We start from the raw sequence: 18,801 nt of genomic DNA, 5'->3' as shown, positions 1-18,801 counted from the left end.
CAGAATAAAATCACCTGATAGTATATGAGACAGATAACTTATGAAATTTTCTCCTTCTTCTTAACCTAAAAGTTTCAGAACTCATTTCATCCTTTCTCTCCCATTTAACCTCAAGCACAAGCTTGCACTCTCCCATCCTCTCACTGGATCATTACCTGCTAGGGAAGGACACATCCAAGCCAAAATAGATCTTGCCTCCAAGACAGGCTCACAGCCTTGAACTTTGGTCATGGTCCTGTTAGGCTCACCTGCCTGACTAAACCTTATTGTCACCCTCAATCTCTAATACTTGTCTGTCTCATAATCTGGGATTCGGATTCCTGACATTATGCATGTTCCTAAATTAAGGTTACTACCTGCTTCCGAAATCATTTTCGTGATTAGATTCTTGACTTTCTGCAATAATCCTTTTTACCTCTTGTTTTAATTACCTGAACTCTTGAAGGTCCTTCCCTGACTCTTGATCTGACTTCATTAACCTAAAACTGACCTATTTGAATTTCTGACCCATCATCTGACTCTCTTAATAATTTAATGGTCCATATTAATGCCTAGCTACCCAGGTTCTGGTCTCCTCCCTCTGTCACCCCCTAGAGTACTGAGATTACTACATTTATTCTCAGGCCATTTATTGAGCCATTTATTTCTCATTTATCCCGCAACAAACATAAGTAAGTACTAGAATGAAAATAACTACCTGCAAAGTGTTGAAACAGAAATGCACGTTGCCATGGATACAGAACTATATTTATGACCTATGCAGTTCCAAAACAAAGAACTAGCCAATAAGGACACAGAAACTTAACTAAGAATGTGATCAAAGAAATCAGAAAGTACATATTACTTTTATTAGCAGAAAATTATATAAAGGGTGTTTTGTTCAGTTTTTTGGGGGGTTGTTCAGTAAAAGGTGCTTTGAATGTGGTTATATACCATATACCAATTTTACATGTCATAAGGAAAAATCTTTCTCAGTTCTGTATGATTACAATTGAATGTGTGTACATATATAAAAATATAAAATAAAGTGGATGCTACTGATTAAAACGCCATGCATAATACAAACCACATTACTTAAGCAAAATTCTGCATTTCAATTCTACCTTTTAGAAAACGATTACATGTGAGAATTGTGTGTACATGTATTCTGCATGCTTCAAAATTTTACAAGAAGCATTACAGACTTATTTGAAATCCTTATAATGAATATGTGTTAATTTCTATTGAAATGGATAGGGTGCTAAAAAAAAAAATGGGATTAAGGTATCTGTTTTAGTTCACAAATCTGCAAGTAGCAATCAAGGTTAACACCCAGACCCTCTGATTTCACTTGCCTTCTCTATTAGACAGCACTGCATTTTCGCTAACTAAAGATTCTTGCTCTAGATCTCATAGAAATTTTACACAGACTGAAATGACTAGAGTACTTTCCTAAATATTTAATTCAAATCTTTAATAATCACTAGTAATTTTATTTTATTTTGTGAATAATTGCTAGCTGGATCAATAAAACTGATTCAACTAACATGTCAATATTAAAGAAATCCTAAAGAAATCTAAAATAACATTAGTGGAAGAAAAGCATGTTAGATTCTTCCAGATAGAGATATTTCCCATGTATTGGCAAATTACCTCTCTGAAATAATGTCATTTTATTCAAGTCTATATTTTAGCTTCTCCCACCAAATTTTATTGCCTCATAAAATTACATTTTAACAGGATGTTCAAGATTAATTAAGAAAGTTTTGACTCAATCCATCTTCTACAATTTCCACCAATATTTCAGTTTTCTATGTAGTTTCTATTTCTTAGAGTGTTCTTCTTAATCCTTCTTCTACTTATATTTTAAAGCTTCAATTCACTACTGATGTAGATGACTACATCATGGGGATTATTTAATGTACTCTCCATACTGATGAAACTCAGCCTGTGGACTATTCTTTACCTTGACATCACAAAAAAAGTGTCAATCTTTGTTAAAGCATATACGACCACCGCTGTGGAGTTTTCCCTATGCTACCTTAACTGTTTATCTCAATAATTAGTCCAGATGACACTTCTTGTTTTCCTAACCCTAAAATGTATACTCCTTTGTTGCACCAACAACAGAAATACCTTACTGACCATTCTTATAAGAACATAGTAAATGATGGTACCAAAACATGTTCTACGGGATGCAAGATAGCTGCACTCGAAAAGATCAGGTACAATGCAGAAATATCTTCTAAATATTTCCAAATTTCTCTGAGAATTTTCATTGTGAATTAACTAGTAAGGAATTTGTCCAAACCATTTATGAATCTAATTCTGTGGAACACCTCAAAAAAGTAGATGCAAATAGAAAATGAAAAATTAAGCCATTGCATTGACAAATTTCTTTTTTACAAATTGTTTCCACTCTGTTCTTTTTTAAATTTTAAAATACATACAATCAAACAAATCAAATGGTATAAAAGTAGTACTGTTTTCTTATTGAAAACATTACTACTTATGACCTCGCATCTCCAATCCACTTCACAGGGGGTAGGCACATTTAACTCTATATTGTCTGTTATTAACTCTACTGATAATTACTTTCATATCTTCATATATTTCATGAATTATTAATTTATTCACTACCTATTGATTTCCTGCTATGAAAATAAAGACTTAGCTTGCTTACACCATCTGCTATTTCCCTTCTCCATCTTCAAAATATAGTTGCATCACCATTTTTAATACCTTTATTGGTTACCTTTATAACTGTCAATAAAACAAACTTCTCTTTTCCCAGCAATTATAGATCTTTTAATTCCTCACTTCATATGATGAATATATTCATATTCATACTGCCTAGCCTTCATCTGGCCTATTCATTCTTGCAAGCTCTATTATCTAAGTTTTTACTTCTGTTACCTGAACTATTGTTAAGGTTGGTAACATTTATGTTGCATCTGGAACCATGAATATATTTTCTATGCTTTATGTATAAATTGATTTCAAAAGGCAAAGTTTAATACACAGAGTATAATTATTATTCAAAACACAACTAGATAATATATTACAGAACTACATTTTGCTTCTGGTAGAGTTTTGGGGTTTTTTTCTGAGGCTTCTAATTGTCTTTTTTTTTTTTTCTCCCTTACATTTTCTGCTTTTACTGCCACCTAACATTATTGAGAATTCTCAGGGACAGTATCTAGAGTCTTCTTTCCCTCATCCCACTTCTGTTCCAATCTGGACTGGATGATCTCTAGATTCATTGCACAGCTAGCCTCTAGGACTTCCCTCTTCTCCTCTCCTGGACTGGATACACTGTTCCTTGGATCCTTTGTATTTCTTTTATTTTATTTAAGAATATCCACAAGCAACTTCCAAAGAAATGTAGAAACATTCCATGTTTGTAATGTCTTTATCCAACCTCAGATTTCTATATATGATTGAATGTTGACTTATGTATAGAAATCCGGTTTGAAAAACTTTCCCTTTCATAGTTCTAATGAAGGCATTATTATCTTTTACCACTTATTATTGGAGATCTGATCTGATGCCAGTCTATTCTGTTCCTGTGTAGAGGACCTGATCTTCCTCTGGAAGGTTTTAGGATCTCTCCCTTATTCCTTCTGTTCTGAAATTTAACAATGACGTGTGCAGATGTGGGTCTTTTTCATTTGTTATGCTGGCACTTCTTAACCTTTTCAATCTTAAGACTTCAGTACTGTAAACTTCGTTACCATGTTTACATTGATAATTTATCCACTCTATTATCTGTTACTTAAATACTGAGCATTCTGGATTAACCATCTATGTTTAAGCTCTTTAAAATACATTTTTATACTTGTATTTTTGTCTCTGCTTATTGTTCTCTTTTATGAGAGATTTTCTTAATGCTAATTTTGGCAAACATTTAAAATTTTAATTTATAAGAGCCTTTTCTTATTCTTTTGATTGTTACATTTTCAGAGCAGCCTGTTCTTTTATGACTATAATAACATTTTTACTATTTCAGTTTTGCTTTCCTTAAATTTGCTTTTTACTCCCTCAAGTTCCTTTTTTCTCTATGGTCATCTGTTCATTTGATTAGTCTTTCTCTCTCATGCCTCTCAGGTAAGCCTTAAATGTCAGATGACCTGGAGTTGTCTGTTCACATTCAAGACCAAGAGGGTAAAATACAGATTGGAAGCTCTGTATGTGTGTGTGGCTGAGTTTGCATGTTGAGGAGTTTATTGCAGCCCAGGACATCTCCTTGGGCTGCCTAATTGCAGCCTAGCTGAGGCAGGCATTCATAACTGATTCCACATCAAGTGGGCTGTGGTGTGACTCGGCTTTCCCAACTTGGACTTTCTGCAAAGCCAGAGAAGACTACTAAACCCAAGTGTAGGTGCAACCAGGAAGTGGAGGAACAGGAAGGAAGTGCAGGGGTGGCCTGGAAGTGCAGGTCTGTCCAGGAAATACACAGCAGATGCCCTCTGGGAGCACCCTCAACCAAAATGAGGTGGAATTCCATAGATAAGTGCTCCAGACTCCCATTCTTTGGTGGGACAATTCTGCAGTACATTCTAAAAGTCTACCTAGGGGTCCTCAGTGGAATGGAGTCTCCCTTGCTCTCAGTATTAACTCACTCCAGAAGGCACCTTTTATTGCCTTTTCTCCCTTCCTGTCTCACTCTCCCTGTTCCCTCACTGCAGACTCCTAGAATCCTCTCCCCAGTAAACTGTCTCAGGCTCCATTTTCAGAATAACCCCAAACCAAGACAATACCAGGCAAAATTAAGCTCTTAAAAAGGTTCTTTGTAATACTATGTAAAACTGGAAAGAAAGTGGCAGGTTAATTTCTATTTATATGTCTATTTTTCCTTTATTTTGGTCTATTTCAATGGTCATTAGTTTTAAAATTAATATGCATCTAATTATTTGATGTAATATAATATGTAAATTAGCAAAGAGCTATACCAAGAATTCATATATTAAATGAAGTACTTTAATCATTATATGCACAAATATTTTAATATCTTTAAATGAATATTATTATGTATTAAGAAATCTGCCTTTTTTCCCTCTAAGATCTGATACAAGGCAAGGATAGCCACTCTCGCCACTTTCTCTCCACAAAATACTGGAAGCTCTGGCCAGAGCAATTAGACAAGAAAAAGAAATAAAAGGTGACCAAATTTGAAAGGAAGAAGTAAAATGATCTGTTTGCAGTATTTCGGGTAAAAAACCCTAAATACTCTAAAGAAAACCCTAAAGAAAAAAACTGTTTGAAATAATAAATGAATTCAGTAAAGTAGCAGAATTACAAAAGCAACATGCAAAAATCAGTGGCATTCATATAAACTAAAAACAAACTATTCTAAAAGGAAACTAAGAAAAAATCTCATTTTCAATAGCAATGAAAATAATAAAACACTTAGGAACAGACTTTACCAAAGAGGTGAAAGACTTGTACATTGAAAAATCATAAAATATTGATTAAGTAAATTAAAGAAGATATGAATTGATGGAAAGATATCCCATATTCATGGATTAGAAGACAATATTGTTAAAATGCCCATATTACCGAAAGCAAACTACAGATTCAATGCAACCTCTATCAAAATCCCAATGGCATTCTTTACATAAATAGAAAAAAAATCCTAAAATTCATATGGAACAACAAAAGATTTTAAACAGACAAAGCAATCTGTGCAAGAACACAACTGGAGGCATCATACTTCCTGATTTCAAAATATGTTATAAACCTACAGTAATCAAAACAGTAATGGTACTGGCATAAAAACAAACATATAGACCAATGGAACAGAATAGAAATATATCCACACATCTCAATCTACTGATCTTCAATAAAGGTGCCAAGAACACAGAATGGGGAAAGGATAGGCTCTTCAATAAAAGGTATTGGAAAAACTGTATAGCCACACACAAAAGAATAAAATTGAACACTTACCTATCACCATATGCAAAAATCAACTCAAAATGGATTAAATACTTAAATGTAATATCTGAAACCATAAAAGTACCAGAATAATACATAGGTAAAAAAGTTCCTTGACACTGTCTGAGTAACGATTTTTTGGATATGACCCCAAAAGAACAGGCAACAAAAGCAAAAATAAATAAGTAGGATTGCATCAGAATGAAAAGTTTCTGTACAGCAAAGGAAACAATCAGCACAGTGAAAAGGCTACAAAATTGGGGAAAATATTTGAAAACCATGTATCTGATAGGGGGTTAATATCCAAAAAATATAAGGAACTCATACAACTCAAAAGCAAAACAAAACAATTACCCCAATTATAAAATGAACAAAGGTGCTCGCTTCAGCAGCACATATACTAAAATTGGAGTAATACAGAGAACATTAACATGGCCCCTGCACAAGGATGACACACAAACTTGTGAAGCGTTCCATATTTTTCTGCTCTTTTCCCAAAGTGAACAATGCATCTTTACAGGTAAAGAAGTCTGTCCTTGTCTTCACAGTGGCAGCTTGATGTCTTTAAAGAATAGGACTTTCACACCAATTATAATTATTACATACTGCCTTGTGTCTTGTGAGTCTGGTATTCTGTAAGTCATGTTAAAAATGAGTGTGGCTTATTCATTTTCAGAGTTCACTTATTGGCTTAGAAGACAAATATACTACAAAAATTTAAAAGTTAAAAAATAAAATAAAATAAATGGATAAAGTACCTGAATAGACATTTGTCAAAAGAAGACATAAAAATGGCCAACAGGTATATAAAAAATGCTCAACATCAGTAATCATCAGTGAAATGCAAATTAAAACCACAATGAAATATTCCCTCACACTTAACTAGAATGGCTATTATCAAAAAGACAAGAGATAATAAGTGTTGGTGAGGATGTGGAGAAAAGGAAACCCTTGCACACTGTTTGTGGGAATGTAAACTGGTACAGCCATTATGTACAACAGTTTGGTGTTTCCTCATAAAATTAAAAATACTGCTACCATATGACCCAACAATCCCACTTCTGGGTGTAGATCCAAAAAAGAAATCAGGATCTTGAACAGATACTAGGGTACTACAAAAATTTCATGGAAAAATAGAATTAAAAGATAATACGAATCTTTCCATGAACTTTTTGAAGTACCCTCACATAATAACATTTGTTGTTTTCAACTTTTACACAAGCAATTATGATTTTGTTTTGAGTGCAAAATAGAAAGCAAATATTATCAACCTTGACAATGAAAGTAATTGTGCAGCTGGCAAGAAGAGGTAAAGGAAAAAGGGACAGACAGGGAAAGAAGAATAAGGGCCATGATATTCTCAACTTAGAAAAAAGTCAAGAACTAAAGTTAATGGAACAAGAAACAGACTTATGAGAACATTATTTAAAGTTATTAACATTAACAAACAGAAGTAAAAAATATTCATCATACAAGACTGGAAAAGAAGAGAAGGTGGCAGAGTAGGGTAGTATGTGACAGTTAAATCCTCACATTAATAGGAAGGTGCCAATAAATATCTAAAATCAACAAGTCAAGATACAGAGATATCAATATATTGTTCAATTATGGAAGCAACCAAAAGAAGAAATAAACAAAAAGTGGCTAGAGGAGGTCTCTTCTGGAGAGTAGACTAGAAGTAGTGAGATTTTTATCTCAAGCTCTACTGTATTATTTGTTACTACGAGTGTGCATATACTCTTCTGAAGAATAAAATATTAAAAATAGGTCATAGGTTAAAGAACAACAAAAATTTTAAAAGGAGGGAAATCTATCTTACGGAGGCAGACAAGGTACTGAAGAGAGCTTCTGTTAATTCAACTGACTGTGCAAGCCATGACTTCTTTTCCTGTGACAACCTACTATCAAAGACCTTTCTAGTTAGACTCATGGTGTCTCTCAAAGAGGGTAGCATTGTCTGCTTTCTGAGTTCCTTGATTTAGAGTTCCAACATACTCTGTAGACGCAATGAACAACCTTTTAATTCTGAGGCGTAAAGAAATGCCCCGAGGGTATGGCTGTCTCACACCTCTGACCATAGTGTGGAGAAAACATGTGGCAGCACTCAATACCAGTTAAATATCTTAACTTTTCTTACTCAAGGGATAAAATCTTCTGATTGTTCATCCTCAGAGTCTCCACCTAATAAAGGAGCAATAGAGATTAATTCCAAGGCGAGTTCAACCTCAAATGAGAAAGTTTATGAAATATAGTAAAAACAAAAAATAGGAAGAGGAAGTCAAAGGCCCCTGGAACATAGAACAATACTACTTTCTTTGTTAGAGCTGATGTATTTTTCCCCTTTGTGTCATTTTTATGAGAACAGATGCAGCCAAGTTCACACATTAACTTCAGAGGCAAAGCAGAAAAAAGGCTCTGTGTGTGTGTATTATGTGTATGCACACATGCATGTGTGCATGTTTTCCCTCTGGCTATCAGACATAGCTTCAAACAACCATTTTATTATTTTACCCCTTAAAAGTTAATTTATTGCCTGGAAAAGAGCTAAAGAGGTCCCTGAAGATGATCTCAGACTATGTTCCCTTTGCCAAATAACTATCCTTAATTATAACATCATACCCATTGGACACGGATAAAAAGAACAAGTGATGGTTCTGTGGTACAGCAGTACATCGTGACACAATTTCCACATTTGTCTTCATAGTTGCAACACTTCAACAGTATGGGAGTAGTATTTCCACACACTGAATTTGAAGTACCAAGAAGCACCTAACAAGTCTAAGATAAAACCACATCAATCTCAATGCTCACTACAAGGAGACCACAAAATTAAAGACATTCTCTATGCTGAACCCCATTTTGAAGATCTGAATATAACTTATGGAAAGGAACATTAAAACTATGTAGGAAAACTGTTCTAACACCAAGGAATCATTAGCATAATTCACTCCATAGCTGATTGAGGTGTCTTGTAGCAAAGAACTAAAATGGGGACTTTTGTGGATTATGTTCCTGCTTCTAATAGGCATGGCAGCCTCTGCTGGGAGAAATCATAAGAAGGTAAAAGAGTTTTGTATTTACTGAAAAACATTAAAGGAATAATGAAGGAGGAAAGTTGTACTCTTTTCAATTGGGAGAAAAGTATACAAGGGCAGTACCCGTGGAACATGCACACAACTACCACCCCTGCCCACTGCCCCCTCTCAGAATGGCCCATAACAACTCATTATTTCTCTAATACTGCACTAAGCACATTATTTTATATTTACGCTTTGTTGTCTTTAACCCCTCATGATTGTGCATGTCTTACTCATTTTTTCATCTTCAGTAGCTAGCAATGTGCCTAAAACTAGGGGGGATCCCAGTACACGTTTGATGAATATTCTTAAATTTTAATCATACTACCAAAATGGTAACCAGTTCTCTGAAGTCATTATTATTTGGAGACTTAATAAACATTTTCTGCATATTTTAGAAATTTGAAGGTTAAAAAATATGATACAGAAACAAGCAAAACCCAGCACTAAACATCCCTGCAGGATAGTTAAGTTTATTGATTTGTGTTGATTAATTCACTGATTAAACATCAGCATTTGGACCAGGTACCCTAGTAAGTTTGAGGGATGCAAAACAGGTAAGACATAATCCCTCCTCTGATAAATACAGTCATGTAAATAATAATGACATTACAGCAATCATGAGCTATCCTATACATATAACTTCTTTTGTTGGATGTTAGAAATTTTGTTATACCTCACAGAGATGGAAATAAGTACACTGACAATGCCATCCACCAAAGAACAAACAAAACCAACAAATTGCAATGACTTGGTGGCTTCCCTGAGAGTACAGTGAGCCATCAGGCACTCTCCTTGGAACCTAACCCAACTCTTAAGCCACTCTGAATCCTCAGAGGAGACCTACCTTGGCTTTCCTGTGGCTCTTATTGATCTGCCTTTATTAATTTAGCCATTTGCAAATATTTGCTGAGGTCATAGTCTGTACTATGAACCTTTTAGGGTATAAAGAAGTGAGGCTAAAGGATGTGGTCCCTTTTTTTCAGTCTATTTGGGGAAATAGAAAAAAGTAATAAATATGTAATAATACACTGGGAAAGGTGCTAAGAGGTTCAAAAACAATGTGTTCTGATGGAGAACAGCAGAAGAAGATACTGGGAAGATAACAATAGGGCCAGATTATGCAGGATATTGAGGCCAAGCTAAGAAGTCTGAATTTTATTCTAAGTACAGCTATGAAAGGATTTTAAGCAGGGGAGTTTTCTAATCCAATTTATATATTGAAAAAGATCATTGTGGCTGTTGAGAAGAACAGAGAAGGCCTGGATTAGGGCAGTGGGTAATAGTGAGTGAGGTGAATGGACAGGAGATCTATTTGGTGGCTGGATCTATAGTATTTACAGATGGGTTAAGAGAAAAGGAAAAGTCAAGAATGACTTCCAAGTTCTGGCTTGAGTACTGAGCGTATAGCAATGACATCTAAGACACAGGGAAGATGGAGAGGCAGAGGTTTCAGCTCTGGACACGTGAAGTTTGAGGTGTTTGTAAGCAAGCTGAGAGGAGGTGCCACGAGGCTGCCAGATATTTGAGTCCAGGTCTCACATGAGAGATGGGAACTTTGAGGTTATTAGCATATATAGTTGTTATCTGAGACCACTGAACCGCAGGTAGCCACTTAACAGAAGCATGAAGAGAGAAAAAAAAGAAGGGGCCAGACCCCAATATTTAATGTACAACAGGGGAGCTAGTAGAGAAAAAAGAAACTAAGATGGAGAAGCAGAAGAAGCAGGAGGAAAAGGAGGACTAATTGGGAAAATGTAGACATAAGTCAGTAGGATGAAGTGAAAGGGATATATTCAGTGATGAAAAGCTAGACCTACATGGTAAAAAGCAATGGAAAATTGGCTTGTCACAGAGTAATAAAAAAGAGGGAGCTAAAATAGGATTACAGACTGAAAAACAGTGATTATACTAAGGGAAATCCAACTTCTTCCAAGTAATTCAGTAAGCTCTTATATATCTACGAAAAATACGTAAGGAGTAGGTAAAATGTATTTCCTGGTAAATCCTATAGGAAAGTGTTTTATTCCATGTTTTCTTCTAAGAGAAGAGAAAAAAAGAAAAGAAAACATTCTAGAATATGAGGTAGAGCACACACTGTCATCTATAGAAGTTTTCCCAAAAGGTTTGTGTTTTGCTAATAAAAAACCATACATATTCAGAACTTATTCTAACTATGGTTTGGATATTAATTTGTAGTTTCACATGGAAATTCTATTTGAAAAATATGAAAAAAAATTGCAGTTATTAAATCTGTATAGTTAAATGGTACCCAACCTTCCAAGTAAACAGAGGAACCTTTATTTATTCAGAAATAGAAAATTTAAGCAGATGCCCATTATCTTGAACAAATTTCCTAATGGACTGAGATTATCATTTACCCTGAACTATTATTAGAACACTTTAAAAAATCACACTTTACTTTAAAGGGAAATTGGATCTATGTTCTAGATTTGTAATTCTCTTAAACTACTTAGTTAATTTGGCTCAAGAAAATATTTATCATTCAATAGTATATGGAGCAAAGACAATGCTGAAATCTACTTTCATAAATTTTTTTTTCCAGATCAATAATCAGATAACGGGAAATATTTTAATGCAAAATAAGTAATTGTTTTAAAATTATGTTGTTTTCCTTTTTTAAAAACATGATTTAACTGAATATACTTCATTACCCTGCAATGTATTTGCACATATTAACAACGCAAGAAGAATATGTAATAAAAAGACAGGATGCATCTTCAAATCCTTCTTGTCAAATTTTAAGAGATACTGAGCAACCAAACACCTCGCTAATAAGTCATGAGACTGCTGTTGTAATTAGCTGGTGATATTTTTTGACTAAGAATCTCAGATGATGAAACTGTTTTTCCTTGTACTGAACCAGCTTGGCCCAGACTAGCCTGTCCCGCAGTGACATGTATATTGAATACAAATCAGACAGCACAGCTTTAAATCTGTGTTGCAGCTCTCATTTCCAATTCGAGAACTGTACTATAATCATAAGCTTCTGGTGGATGAAAGGAAATCAGCTCTCTGAATATTAGCTAATGCCACATTTGCAAGTCCTGAAGAGATCTGTGCTGTTAAAAAAAAAATAGATCATTTCACATGAACCTATATATATGAATTGCTTTGTACTGCTCAACTGATAGAAGCAATGCCTGTGCTGGGATTAAACCCTTTTCATCATAAAACCTCATCTGGTTCGAAGTCCAAGTCCATCAAACCTTTTTCCTTTAAAGTCCCGCCTTTGATTCTACACCAATTTATTCAAACCGCAGCTGGGTGGCTGAAAACGAAAGGACAGCATCATTTAAACCAACCATGTTCCCAACTTGAAAGAAGGGCTATAATTAAAAAAATGGGCATAAAAGAATGGAAATGGGATAATATTTTTTAATGGTAGTTCAAAGGCCGACAGATGTCAGAGCCTTTGAAGATGTCAGTACACTGAGCAAGAAGTTGCCATAAAAGAGCTTGCCTGAGAGGTGAAGCAGCTTTTTAATGGCTGAAAAAACCCTTGCAGACACATCCTTGTGTTTTTAATTTGTCAGAGTTTCTGCAGTATTTTCTGATTAATGACACATGATTATAACTGCATAGCAGACATTTTTTTATACTTGGTTAAATGAATAGTTTATTTCACATTCTTTTAGAACTACATAAGAATAGGGACACTTTCCTAGGAAGTCCAAAACTATTCTGATTGCTTCACATATTTATGCTAATTTGGTGGGACTGGCCCAATTCAGAGTTACTATATGTTGCCAACTTTTGTTCTTTAATAGTCTGATTGCTAGTAACATTACAATTGACATGTGGTAGTTAGAATGCAATTCACTACAGTTTCATTCTTTTCATGTACATGGAACAATATGTGCCTAAATAATTAATTTGTGCACCAAGTCATGTCAAACTAAATTAATGTTTAAAAACATTCCTGAGCTCAATCTAAACAACCACAGCCTGCTCTAGGGTTCAGAAGAGAAAGAGTTGCTTCATGGAAATAACTGCAGCCATAACTACAATCTGATATTAATGCCTACTCCAGAAAAAAAAAAAAGAGCTGTAATGCCATGTGTAAAATGCTGGGAGACACTTTACTGAGATTTGGAGGAGGAACTTAGAGTATTTTCAAACTATTTGCCCTTCTGAATAGTTCTGACATGTCAATTTGATTTGTTCTGTGAAATTACCCTCACAATATTCATGAATGTTAACCACAAGTCTCTAGTGAGTAGTAGCAAAAAAAGGCTTTCCCACCAATGGATATGCCTGTAATTTATATCCATGATGAGGTGCAGGGGAGAGAGAGAGTTCACGGGCTTTGAAGTGGGGCAGATTTGGGTTCAAATTCTAGCCCTTTCACTTAAGATCTACACAGCTTGGGTCTATCTTCCCATCTGTAAAAACTGAATGACTGGCTATGAACTCCCAGACAGCATGTGAAAGTGTCTAGCCATAATATTGTGCTCAATTCCTTTTCTTAAACTAAATGATATAAAAAAAATTACAAATTAGGTCATTTCTAATTGAAAATGTTTATATTTCTATACAACAAAATCACATTTTAATGAAAATAACCATTCTTTTGAAAGTGGATGGTGAAATTTCCCACTGTTTCAGGACCAATAGCTTGTGAGTTCTGCCCCCTTCCTTGTGTTGTAATCTCACATGGCCATGACAGCCAAACCTTTTAGCATACACCTGTTTGCTTCTGACAGCTAACCTTTAGCCCACTCTTGCAAGGACACCCACAGAGGCAGCTCAGCAGATGGAGTACTAGGACTAGGCTGGGGTGCAGAAGAGGGAATAACATTCTCAGGCAGGATCAGGCAACAGACCTGGGAAACAGACAGGAGGAAGCAGCACCACCCAATCCAGAGAGACCAGATTTCTAAGTAGACAGGAGGACTACAATCTGACCCTAATGAAGCTGACCTGCAATCCTCTCACCTGCCCCCAGGTTTTCTTTGAGGACAGTAGCATCTTCGGGTTTATTTTCCTAAGGGAGGGTCTGTTTCCTCTTTCAGGTCCCTAGGTGACTATAGCTTTGCTATTACTAACCCTGAGCACAACTTCAAAGCAGGTAAAGTTTGCCTTAAACATCTTCCAAACTCCTTGTCTGCACTTACCCAAGTTTTTTCATGCCTACCTCCAACCTACCTCCAGATGTCCAAGTCTTCTGACTAAAACTCACCTATGACATCCCACAAGGAAGTTATCTCCCTGCAACATCCCTCTTTCCTTTTCTTTTATACTCTTTCCATCCACAAAAACTCCCATTTCTCCAGTGTAACAGATTTCAGCTTGATAAGAGCAGTTTAATTAGAAACAACTTCACAGTGTGGTGTCTACAACAGCTATTTTCCTCTTCAGCTCCATGTTGTTCTTCCCTTCCACGAAGACTTCCCTGGTTCTTTCAGGCACACTCAGTCTTTTTGCTGGGGGTACAGGGCAGATAACTAGATTACAGCAATTACCTCATCTGTAAAGCTCCACCCACTTGGTAAATACCTTCCAGGAGAGAGCTTTGTCTCATTTTTTATATACCTCCTCTTAGCACACCTCTGGTACATAAAGATATTCAAAAATGAGGAATGAACAAAGAGACAAATAAAAGAATCCCTGGAGATATATTTTCATCTTAAAAGAGATCATTTGTTCTTTTTACCATATATTTTTGTTCATTTAAATTCTAAAAGTGTTCATGAATTACCTACTAAAGTATTCATCTTACTATATATATTTGACCATTTTGAATTTTTAAATGCATTCATGAGTTATCTACTCAAGGCAAATGCACTAAATTATGAGTTACTCAGTCTGGACAAATTCTACTCGGAGACATTTCAAGCAATGTAACTGACAGATTCCAGGCACAGTGGTAAAATATTTGGAGTGGGAGCATTCTCACAGTCAAGTGACTCAGTTGGAGAATCTGGGCATTTCAGAGGAGATTCCACACAGCTTGTGGATCGCCTTATCTCCTGTCAGCTGATGCTAGATGTTTTCTCCCTCTGATCTCAGCTCCTCAAACTCTTGGCTGTTAAGACCAGGCAAAACCTGTTCCCTTTTTCCTGTCAGAATTGAGTTTGTGCATCACCAGGTGATCCTGACAGTCAATCCCTGCTTCTCTAAGTGAGGTGTGAAATCTTTCTTGGAAAAATTCTCTGTGGACCTGAAACCTTACTGCTCTCAGGGCAACGGTGGGCCTGGAGATGTTGGGCCGGGTGTGTAGTTGATCTTCCCCACACCACTCAATAAACCTGGCTTAGTGCTGCCTGCAAATCACGCCTGACTCTGTTACTGATGGCCCAAGTTGCTTCATTCATCTGGGTCTCTTGTCTCCCGTCTTTGAAATGAACTCCCTGGTCGCAAAGTTCACATTCAACTGCATAATTATACAACGTAAAGTCCACCTTCATAGACCGTTGTTCACCTGGTGCGGTAGTCCATTTATGTTGTATGGCCACAGCTCACAACTTGGAAAAAATTAACATTGATAGGGCTATTCAAAAATATTTGCCCATTTCAAATTCTCACAACAATCCAGGAGTTAGGTATTACTGTTTGGGGGTTTTTTTTCCTCCAGTCTCCTGAAATACCACTTTCTCATTGTTCCATTCCTTTCTCTCCTGACCCACTTTCTCTGTTTTCTTGTCCAGCTCTGTGTCCTCTACCTTCTCTTTAAGCAATGAGTGTCTTCTGTTCTCACTCTCTTCCCCTCTATAGGAGATCTCATCTCCATCCTTGATATCCATTAGTATCCGTGCTTGTGATTCCCAAATCTTTATTTCCAATGCGGATGGAGAGCTCTCTTTTGAATTCTAGTCCTATATTTCCACCTGCTTACATGGCACCAACACCTAAATGTCCTGTGGCACATCAAACCACACTCCTCTCTCATCCTCACATCGACTGCCACATCAACTTACCCCACTGCCACTGCCTTAGCTAAGGCCCTCATCAGCTCTCGCTAGGATGACTCAAACTAGTCACCCAGTCCCCAGTCTCACTGCCTTCTAAATGTTAATCCTCTGCTTGAAATTCTTCAGTGACTTTTGATAGTTGACAATTACATTCTCTGAACATTTTTACTGGACACTCCTATCATAAAATATTGAAGCATGCAATCCAGTGCATATGTGTATAAATTTATAACACTACTGTATTAATATATTACACACATTACAAAAATTTGCACAAAATAGGTATTTTTAAAGATGAAATACATATGAATAGAAGTTCCAGGTTTTTTCTTCTTATACTCTAATGAACCCTATTTTGGAAAACATTCTTCTAAATAATTATCAGATGAGGTAAAAAGTGTTGCAAGTAGAACATTAAAGTGGAGAAACGGAAGAGACATTGCAGAGATAGCAATGGCAGCACAAAGACAGTATAAACACCAAATTGGAGATGACTGGTCAAGGGGATCCAATCCAGACTTCTCAACATGTTATAAAGTGTTTTCCAGATATTGCTCATGCTACTCCTTCTGTTACAAATGCTTTTCCCATTCTAATTTGCAAAACAAATTTCTGCTCATTTTTAAAACTCAATGCATATGACATCTACTTTAATGTAACCTTTTCTGATCACCTTCCCTGACCCTACACCCCCACAACCCATGCTTACCATCTCTCCTTTTCTTGGGCTTTATCACATTATTGTGCTTTGCTGTATATAAATCTGAATCTCTGGAAGGCCTGAAAGCTGGGCCTGCTAGAGGAGGCCACAGAATATAACCTTCCATTTGCACACTCTCTCTGTCATTCTCAAAGAGATGCTGGTATTGTTGCCAGTTATTTACAAACCTAGTAGGCAGGCAGGCATACAGCCAAAGTTTTCAGACAGAAGAAAGGGACCGAGAGGGTATTAATTTCCCTGCATACCATGGAATCGAGAAGAAAGTTCCTTTAAAGGCCTGATTAAATCATCACACCAGTCAGGAGGTATGATAGGTAAAAGGGTGCCTTCACGGGGCCTTGAGAGCCAGGGGAACTTGTTCTTCTGACCAGAAATGTTACTACATCTCCTGGTCTGTGCAGCCTTCAATGTGCGGTCAGATGCACCCTTTGCCTATGTGAAAGGAAGGCATTCTTTACTCATATCTGTCAGTATGAATCATATTATCCTCCTTTTATGACAAATGCATGATGCCTGTTTCCCCACAGACTATAAGCTGAAGGGCAGGAACCATTACTTTTTTATATTCCCAGGTCCTAGCACAGTGCCTAGCACATAGTAGGAGCTCAATGAATGCCACTAAATGAATGAATATTGTAGTTGTGGAAAATGATGTTCAGAGATATTAAGGTTATCTCTTAATTAAGCTCTATTAACTCAGAATTACAGAGACAGTAAGTGCTAAAGACTGGCCGTGAACCAGCATCTCTGTCTTCAGATACAATAAGAAATTGGTAATTGCAGCCAGGTCCATGCTTTAGTTACTTTCAGCATGCCAAATTCAAATCTCTGCAATCTTAAGCGCACATCCGACTCCCTGTCTCGCACATCTCGAGCTGGATATTTAAGATGAGGCTCACACTTGGCTTGGCAATAACACCACTCTTTCTTCTGCTTCTGCTTCCCCCCAACCTTCCTCACAGTTGACACCATCATCTACCTAGCTGCTCAAACCAACATTCTAGGAATTACCCTTAAATCTTCTTTCCCTCACTCCCCATACCTAATCCATTGGCATGTCCTACTGACATCCAGAATGGTCCCGACAACCTCAGCCATCTTTTAAAAACATGAATCAGATCATGTCACCTTACCTCCCATCACACTTCAAATTGAACCCAAACTCCTCCCCAAGGCTTAAAAAACCCTGTGCCTGCTTCCCACCCTCCTCCATGCCTGCTGTACTCATGCCACACAGGCCTCCTTCATTTCTTGAACACACTGAGCTTATTCTCCTTCAGGGTCTGTGTACCAGTTATTCTCTCAGACTGTCCACCTTCTCATCCATCAGCTCTTAGCTGAGATACACCTCCCTTGGAGAGGCCTTCTCTGATGGCCAGCTAACACAGTCATTGGCCCCTGTATCGTATCTCTCAATTTTAATTCTCCATCTACCAGCTACTGCTATGTGATGCTCTCCTTGTTCATTTGGGTTTTTGTGCTATAATGTGTCTTCCAATTCAAGTGTAAGGTCCTTTAGAGCACAGTACTGGTCTCTCTTGTTCTTTGCTGTACCTATCACAGAAACCCCCTTGGAGCCATACAGGTCATGCCCTATACAATTCTGAGGCAACATCCACATACAACAGGATGTACCTCCTAAAGGTGTGCAGCCCTAGCCCCTGGGCCTGGCACAGAGCCAGCACTCAAAAAAATCTTTAAGGAATAAATGAATCAAGTCAAAGAGAGTCCATGTTATAGGGAATTTTCATATACACAATGTTACCTAATTTTTAATAGGAAAACTTAAAATAAATTTCACTTATACATTAATTGAAGAGTCACAGTTATAAAATTTTCAAGTCACAGAGTTCCATTTTGTCAATATTAATCTGGAACAGTGAGATTTCAAAGAGCAATCAGAATAGTTAACAATTATCATAATTTTCATGAGAAAATTTACTATGGTTATTCCTGAATTGAATTTTTTTTAAAACAAATGTCGACTTTATAGCAATAGAAGGTGACTTTTATTGCATCACTCGAAATGGCTATAAAGATGAAAGTACAAGAACGCATTTCCATGTTTTCCCCAAAGTCTGAAACACCATATGCATAGTCCAGACTGACTTTAATAGGGGAGCCTGTAACATACTGTACTTCTTGAACTCATGGC

General features: G+C 36.6%; 1 protein-coding gene and 1 non-coding gene across 5 annotated transcripts in view; one reads left to right on the top strand and one right to left on the bottom strand.

The window, feature by feature from the left end:
• The window catches only part of CEP112 (centrosomal protein 112), a 539,861-nt gene that overhangs the window by 231,986 nt on the left and 289,074 nt on the right, over positions 1–18,801 (bottom strand). The gene's annotated exons all lie outside the window — the stretch shown is intronic.
• LOC134365292 (U6 spliceosomal RNA) lies at positions 6,290–6,396 on the top strand. Its single transcript, XR_010021997.1, has one exon. It is a non-coding gene; the product is annotated as a U6 spliceosomal RNA (small nuclear RNA).

This window comes from Cynocephalus volans, chromosome 16 (genome assembly GCF_027409185.1).
Source record: "Cynocephalus volans isolate mCynVol1 chromosome 16, mCynVol1.pri, whole genome shotgun sequence".
In the NCBI taxonomy this organism is placed as follows: Eukaryota; Metazoa; Chordata; class Mammalia; order Dermoptera; family Cynocephalidae; genus Cynocephalus; species Cynocephalus volans.
The sequence above is the reverse complement of the archived record's forward strand: the minus strand, read 5'-3'. Positions and strand labels throughout refer to the sequence as shown.